The sequence below is a fragment of the Notolepis coatsorum genome (assembly GCF_963971535.1).
Source record: "Notolepis coatsorum genome assembly, chromosome: 3".
NCBI lineage: Eukaryota > Metazoa > Chordata > Actinopteri > Aulopiformes > Paralepididae > Notolepis > Notolepis coatsorum.
The window spans coordinates 105,536,872-105,545,888 of record NC_140167.1 but is presented as its reverse complement, the minus strand read 5'-3'; positions in this window follow the sequence as shown (position 1 = coordinate 105,545,888).

Here is a 9,017-nt window from a genome sequence, read left to right as displayed (position 1 = left end):
TACAGATTAGAGATACTTTTGAGAAAATAAGTGATTATTTCCTGTTCAAATTAAATGTCTCCTTTATCTTTATACCCTATTGAATATGGTTAATTGTCTTCAATTAGGCCTTTCTATCCCAATAATCAACTAAGAAATTAAACTGTTTGGGGAAGTTCTGAATCCAACTGCTACTGCAACCTATTGACTGGAAAGTCACTTTCATGCCCATCTCCGACTCCAAACATAAATTAGCATACAGTAGGCCCAAAGGCCAAAAGTCACATCTCTTATACAAGAATATGACATACTGGTGGTTTTAATGACCAAATTCAATGGAATTATTAACGTATAAGGACAGCAAAAGTAGGCCTAACACGGCCCTCTGCAAAACCTTTTGGCCCCCTAGGGCCTCAAGAGAGCAATAACACTCTCCATTTGGTGCATTGTTTTGGTGCAATTCAATAACATGAAAGGAAGGAATTTGGGATAACTTGCTTGTGATGTGAAGAGGCAACATTATTTTGGGATGCAGTGGTAAAATAAAATGTGGATTACAGTAATTTTTTTTTTCCAGGATAATATTATATTTATATAAATAGATTTATATCCTCAAAAATAACCTTTTTTGAGTAACATTCATCAATCTGATACTGCTTATTATAATCTATACTATGAAATTCAGCCGTAAAGGTTCAACTGAGTTTAGGTGTGTTTACCCTCCACTGCATTCCTGTTGAATAATCAATATTCATAATAATCCATTATTAATATTAAGTGATAGTTCTTGGCTGTTAACATGTCAGCCTTGGCCCACCATATCAAACACCATACATCCCTGATCTTGATTATAAGGAAAAGCAACACATTCAGACATCAGATACAAAGTGGTAGTAATTTACATTCTCTCGTACATTTCAATTTAGATTTGATTGTTGTTTTATTCGTTTTATTTATTATTTAAATACCAATAGCTTTGATCAAGTGTGTTTTGGTGTATTTAGTGTTCCAGTAGAGATGACTTTGGCCCTTTACTCACCGGACCTAATAATCTAGCCTTCAGCAATCAACACTGAATAGGGACCGTATACTTTATAATGGCAGCCCTTCTTTGTTGAAGATGTCTGAGTAAAAACCACTCATTGTTAAGTAACCCATTGCAGCCTGTTCTTAAATTGCACACACAAATGCACAGGCACACACAAATGCACACACAAATGCACACACACACACACCACCACCACCACCTCCACCCCGCACAGCTTTATAACAAAAGCCCACAAGTCCTATCAACCAGACTTTTATCCACCAAATGTGTGATTAGCCCACGTTGATTAAAAAGAGTGTATTTCCTTCAAAGGGGCTCTTGACACCCACCCAGCATGAGTTTGTGCTTAGTCTGTCTGCACCCTTCCCAGCAGACCTGGTGTGAGTGTGTGTGTGTGTGTGTGTGTGTGTGTGTGTGTGTGTGGGGGGTACGACACATAGCAAGGTGTTAAATAACACACGCTCCCCCCCACACCTAACAGACCCTGTGTGAGTGTGGCTCTGGGAACCAGCCTGTCTACCGGAGGTGATAGAGAGCAGTGACATGCCCTATTACAACGGGTCAAAGACGGCCAATTTAACATGACCATTATTATAAAATTAAATGGAAAGTGCAAATGGAATCATTTCTGCATGAAGCGGCCCACTATTATCATGACAAGGACCACACTGTGATTACCAAAGAGCGGTAATCAGTACTGCACAAAGGCTAGAATTAAACCAAATCGCAAAAGCTCTGTATTAATTTTTTAGTTCTTTAATATTAATTTTAAGATTTATTAGAGCAAGTCCCCTTTTGCATGTCGCCTCGTTTACACAGACATCAGCGAGAACAAAAAAATATCTAAATTCAAAAGGGTTTTTAAAACGAAAACCCCTTAAATAATAAAAGACTAAAGATGATTAAGTGGGTACTTCTCACTTCTACAGTAGCTGTTTATAAATATGCCTCTATTTTATATAGTCTGCAAAAGCATTGAAAGATTCAACTAATATTACAGGCGGTTACACCTAGTTGGCTCTGATCAATTATATAGCAGCTTTTATCCAAAATGATTTACAACTTATGCCTCACGTTCACCCATTCACTCACACGTTCACGGCAAAGTGAATGCAAGGTGACAACCTGCTCATTGAGAGCAGCTGGGAGTTAAGCGTCTTGATCAAGGACATTTCAACCCACTGCCTGGGGCCCTGGGAGGAGCCGGCGTTGAACTGGGAACCTGAATACCAGAATACTGCTCTACCTACTGAGCCCAGTGTCAGCAGCCCTGATCAAACAATCTGATGTCTGATGTGTGTGATTTGCTATAACATTATTAGTTATTTGCTAGAAATTGCTAGGTAACGCATCTACAGAGCTTCATCAAAACTTGATACCTCTGTGTTTTATTCACAGTATGAAATCAGATATGTATATAAAAAAAAAAGCTCACTTGAGGTCATTTGTTATTGTTAAACAGTTCTCACGTGTCACTCGTACTCACTATACTGCCTCTTGTGTTCTTTCACAGTGGTTCTCATGTCAAGGATCCCTACATTGATACACATTATAGGCCCCCGGACCTGGATCTGATGAGAACTCTTCTCAGAGACCCCTATGAGAAGATGTTATTAACTTGTTTATCCTGTGGCCGCTCTTTATTTAAAAACAGCCAATCACATTCCCATCAATGGAAAATTAACCCGCCCATACCCATGCTGATTAGTCCTTGTGTGAGTGTATGCTTGGTATCATTCCTGCCTTGCCTATAAACCATCTGATGATTTCACTAATTGGCTCATATTTTCAACTAACTCATCTGGTGCAATGTGTAGTTAAAATAAAAACTTGGCCCACGATGGAATGAGTTTGAGACCTTATATCTCTTGCAATGAAAACAAGTTTTTACTTTTACTTTTTAGTACTTAAGTACATTTCAAAGTAGAAACTTTTTTACTTTGACTCAAGTGTGTTTTTAGCCAGATACTCTGACTTTTACTTGAGTACGATTTTGAGACGGTATACCCTTTAATTTCTGGGTACTTTTTACACCCCTGCCAGAATGTCACAACTGTCTATACTGTAGGTATTAGAATAGTCACTCTTGTACTGGTATCTCTCATTGTGCTAAATTCTAGAAATGAAAACAGTGAAATTAAACTATTCCTCCATTTTTCTGGCAACCCCCTGGAACCCTGAAGGATGCCTGAAGTTATATATAGTCACTTGTCTACCATATGTCTTGCATTGCCTTATATGAGCTGTTGTGTCTTGTATCAATTATGTATCAGTAATGACTGAACTAGTTGACATACTGTATCTCTGCACCAATGCCACCAAGATAAATATATGTAAACCTGGAAAATTAAATGTAAAGTGTCTCTAATCTGATTGGCCATATAGGTCTTCTGTTCAGGCAGTGTGCTCCATACAGTATAAAGAGTAAAGGAGTAAAATACCAAACACTATACAAAATATACAATATACAAAATGTACAAAAATGCTAAATGCTCAAATACGTCGGTACAGGCTACTATGTATTTAGTCCTGAAATCTACTTTTGAACACTCTGGATGTTTTGTTGTGGGTCTCCATTAGCGTCCTCTATTGGGGGGTGTCTCTTGATAAGCCCAGTGGGCCATTGGTACTGCCATTCCACTCTTCCTTTCCTCTACCACTTAGCCTAGACTCATGGTTGTTAAACATTACCTGGATTAAGAGGAGCACACTCGCTCGAAAGGTCACATGCGGTGGGTAATCTACCCATACATGTTCATGGGAGCATAGTCTAGTGTGCCAGACTCCTACACGTTTCCAGCCTGGGACTTATTAAATGTGAAATTCCGTTTTTCACCCTGGCAACCACTGGCTTATGAAACCATATGTCTGCTCTCTTGTCATGCAGGGGACCCAAAAAGGAACTAGGGCTGTGACCTATTCTTAGTCCAGACTCTCAAGAATCCAGGCCTTATAGTCCAGTGGTGTTATAGGACTAATGGGGACCCACATTTTCAGATTAAACATGCTATGACCCAAAACCGGTATATTATTGTGTGTAGGCTAATAGGACAACATGTATTCTGCTGTTAGACTGTGGAATGAGACTTTCCACATGTCTATTTTAATGAGCTTGAGAGGCTTTGTATGATACCTCCATTAGTCATTTGGCGACTAATTTCTCTCTTCCCATGACCCACGTCAGGGTCCTGACCCAACATTTGAAAACCCCTCTTAGGATACAATACAGGAGGACATCAGATACTGCGTATTGTCTGGAATCATATGCCATGTAAACAACTCCATTCATGCTTGGGGGGGGTGGGACTAGGGATTGGGGGTGTGGGAAGCCGCTCGCCACTCTTATCTCCCAGAGGGCCTTCGACTCCAGAGCTCTCGGTTCGACCTTGGTCCAGGAATTTGTTTTGGCTGATGTTTTGGGATGGTCACTAATCATATTATCCTCTGTATTATCCCCATTGTGAAAGTCCATGTACTGTGTTTGTCCATGTAGGCCTACGGTGTTTGTCCGTATGCTATAATGCCATGTATGTAAATCGCTTTGAGATGCCTAATGTAAGGCGCTATATAAAATAAATCTATTATTATTATTATCGTCAGAGTAGCCTAATGGTTCGAACTACAATTCATATAGCTACTGTTTCTGACTTGGGCACAATCCCCATGGAATCATCTGTTGCTACACCTTCTAAATAGTCAATTATTTCACCTGAATCCACAATCAGTCTGAATCCACAAAAATAAATTGCCTGGGTTTTATACATTTAAATGTGAGGAGTATATTGCAACATAAAGAATTAGACCATGAGTTTCCTGATGTCGTAGTAATAACAGAACCATGGTTAAAAAGATCTGATGATGACTCCTCCATTGCACTAAGCCATTATAATGTATTTAGAATAGATAGAGTTGGAAGGGGGGTGGGGTGTTCATGTATGTGAAAGGTTGTTTTTCTGTTACCATTCTACTTGCAATCCCTATTGCCAAATGCTGTGAAATGCTTGTAAATTTGGGCACAAATAATTCACTAATTGTCATTGGAGTGTATAGGCCGCCAGCGGCTGATGCTAGCTCTGTTGATAAAATAGCTAATGTTTTGTCTCTGTCCTGATACTGAAATGCTCATAATGGGTGACTTTAATTTAGATTGGCTGGGTAGTAATTCTGGATATCTCTAGGAGGTTAGTGAAAACCTAAACCTAACCCAATTGGTTACTGGCTAAACCCAAAAAATCCCGCAAAATCTACTTTAATTGATTTCATGTTCTCCAATAGATTAGACAGGATCATTGTAGTGGTGTTTTTGATTTAGAAATCAGTGGCCATTGCCCAATAGCCTCCATCAGGAATACTAAGCTAAAGAATAGCTAAATCACACAATATTGTAAAAAAAAATCGAAACGTTGATCTACTCAATAGTGACATCTCATATACTTCTAAAATTCCGGATGTAGAATTGGCCTTAGACTTCTTCATTAAAACTCTCCTATCAATCATTGATACTTTTTTTTCAAATGTAGCCAAGAGTAAAGACCCTAACCCTATCAAAACAGCAGTCAACGTGGATATTTTCAGCACTATGTTTGTTTACCAAGTGTTATTAGCTAAATATGAGTTTATAAATATCTCAGCACATCCTGGCAGAAACCGGCGGATATTGACGCAAGGAAATCAGGAAGTGCAGACGTGTTTGTAGTCCTATGAAATAAGAGACCCAGGGCTTTCGATGGGCTTTTGAATTTCATATAACTACATTACCCAGCTCACGCCAGCCCCTGTCAAACTTGGAGCCATCTGGCGTGAAATAATTTTTGAATGTTCTTTTTTGTGATTATGTCTCACGGGTTGAACAAACCTGAACGTTATTGCCATAAAATGGAAGGCAGTTTGTTTCTTTACTTTCTGGTGGTACTAAATCCAGATTGAACTCTGCCAATGGAAAGAGGAGATTTGGCCCCATCCATAGATGTGTGACTTGGCCAAAATAAGGTCATTTATAGGCCTGATATTCTATATTCTATATTCATATTTAAAATGGCATGTTTCCGCAAAATTCAGTACTCTATCTCCAAAACCCCCTTTAAGTCATCTGCCCTTTATTCATTTGCTTATATCTTTTGTACACTTGATCTCAAGAAAGTGCTGAATGAGCTCATTTTCAATTTTTCACATCTGGTTCATTACAATTTACTCAAGCATAGTAACAGACACAATATTTATGACACTGCGAATACATTCCCTGAGGTCCATAGATGTCCCTATTTATTTTGGGTATATGTACTTTTAGGCAAATTATCTGAAAATATGGCTAATCACAGAGCAAAATAGCATAATTTTTTTTTATATCCCTCTGTCTATATCAACAGGCACAGTTCCCAGTATTTGGGAAATGGCCCATATCTCTCCTTTGCATAAAGGTGGAGACAGAACTGACCTGAACAATTAAGGTCCAATTTCTAAGTTGTCCTGCTTAGCTAAAATCCTGGAATCACTAGTGAATAACCAACTGAAAACATGTATCTCTAACCACTCTGTTCTGTATCGTTAGTGGCTTAGCTTGGCATCGCTACTGCACTATCTCGCGTACGTGCACGCGTACTGAATAAACCACAAATGTACCTCTAATACCAGTATTAGTCTGACCACACCCCTCATCAGCTTACCTTCATAAGCAGGTGTGTGGTCACCTGCTCTCCTCCTTCTCGCTTTCACCACAAGGAAGAGGTGCCTCGGTAGATCCCCACACTTGACACCATGATGGAAGAAATTGGATTAGGAACAGCTTGGGAAACAAGGATACGTTGACATCATATCTTTATTTTCTCTCTCACTATTTTCGAGAAAATACGGCGATATTGTCTTCGTACTGGAGTGTCTAGAAGATGATGATCATTCTACAAACCCTCCACCGGTTTTCGTATTGGGAGCACGCCGCTGCATGCTTCTCAACTGCAGTTCCTTGCTGTGTTTGTTGGGGTGAAACCTGTCAGGCCACAGCTGAACTGTCGGACATGCCGCTGTTGTGAGGAGCGGTGCGTTCCAGGTTGGGTGAGTAGTGTTTGCTGGCGGGCTCCATTTGTCTGTTAGTGCTATGGGGGCTACTTGACAAAGTTTATGGAAACCGGCCCCAGGCTAGGGTCCTTTGTTTAGCCGTCTAGGCGACAGAAGGCCTTGGTCTGGCGACCATTATAGTTTTAACTAATGGGCCGCGACCATTGACACTGGTGATCCCTGTGTGTTCTGGACGAGTGGATTCTCTCTGTCACCGTGTTAAGACCCCATCTTTCATATCCAAATGAGAGTATTCCTTCACGAGGGGATATGTGCATGTAATGTGCGATAGCGGCAGATTCATGTTCAAAGTCAGCTATACAGGCCAGTTGGTACTGTGCTGATTCCGCCGGACGTGTTAATGTCACCGTTGTGAAGCGGTGTTGACGTCTTGTTTTCTCTTTTCTCTTAAAAAGTGAGGAGGGTTCAGAACGGCGGCCTGTCTGGGTGAGTGTTATGTCATTGTTTACATGTTCATAGCTTACAGTTAGCCGGTCGGTGGCCTGGCGCGGGGTAGCTTGGCTTCTCGCGCGCCGCCGGGAGCTCGCTCCTGATCGCGTGCGTCGTAGATCGGCGTCTCGCGAGCGGAAGCAATAGCACCCGAACGGTTGGAGCAGCCGTTAGCTTGATGCTATTCTGTTGAACGTGCTTTGATTATAACATGTTTTACACTCTTGACCACGACGTCATCCTTGACAGGGGATGTTCGTCGACCCTGCCTGAGCCTAGACGGGGATTGCGTCAACAAAGAGGACTGTAGCGACTGGTGGAGCGGCGACGCTGCCCGGATCGAACAACACGGGACGGCTGTGTTCTACGGTGGCTTGTGACTGCACTTCGCTGATCTGCGTTCCGGGCAGGTACGGGGTTGGCCAGACCTCATAACACGTCTTCTGGTTTTACCTTGCTAAATGTATTGTGAATAACGGTGTTTTTTCCCAAAACGTGTGTTGTTGCAATGCATTTGAGATACGTTGCGGGTTGTGTGTGAGCTGTTTTTGTCACTGGCAGTTAGCTTCTTCGTGCAGATCGTGATGTATTGATCTGGTTGTTGTGTGAGGAACATCATGGTGTTTATGTGTACCGTGTACTCACTACTAAGGCAACTAACCTATGAAGCTATGCTTGGTGACGAGTGAGTAAAAGAATGTTCTTTCTCAGACTGTAATGACAATGAACAGTGAGTTCACACATTAACAGGTTTTCCTGTTTTAACTGGCCGTATTGAGGGTAAAATAGGAGGATTGTGTTTCCCCCCCCGGTTCCCTGGGGACTTTATCACCTCCTATCAGACATGTTGGCATTAATTGTGTCTTTTGTGTGGTAGGGATACGATGTAACTCTCAGCTTGATTGCTGAGGTTGTGCTAAATCTGCTGGAGAAACTTATTTCCTAAAGGGAAATTGGTTTGGTTGCTGTCATGTGTGCTTAGCAAGGCCTGTGGTCGATACTAATCAAGAATGATGTATTCTCTCATTGTGAAAAAAACGGCGTTCCTCTGTTGAGTGTTTTTGCCATTTTTTGTAGGTGATGATGGGTTGTGTGTGTCATGTGACCTACAACTGGGTTGTACTGGCCACAGAAGCACATGTGTATGTTGGACCGGGGTTCTTAGAGCCCTCTCTATTCTGTGTTTTTCCTTAGTAAAAATCAGATAGCAGGTTAGCTCGTGCGCTGTGTGGAGCTGTGAAACGCTTCATAGAGCTGACTATGACTGTGTCATATTCTCTTTTTGTCGTTACGTCGTATCATGGGTGTGGGGTCGTAAAGGGGTGAACTGGTAACCTTTCCTCTCCCCATTGTTCTGTCGGTCAGGGGTACACCCCCTGTCCTTCAAGGTTCCCGTCACGTGGCGGTTCGGCACGTTACGGGGGGGGGGGAGGGAGTTCCTGGTCCCACGGCCTGGTATATTGGGCGTGTGCACCGCAGGAATTCCCCC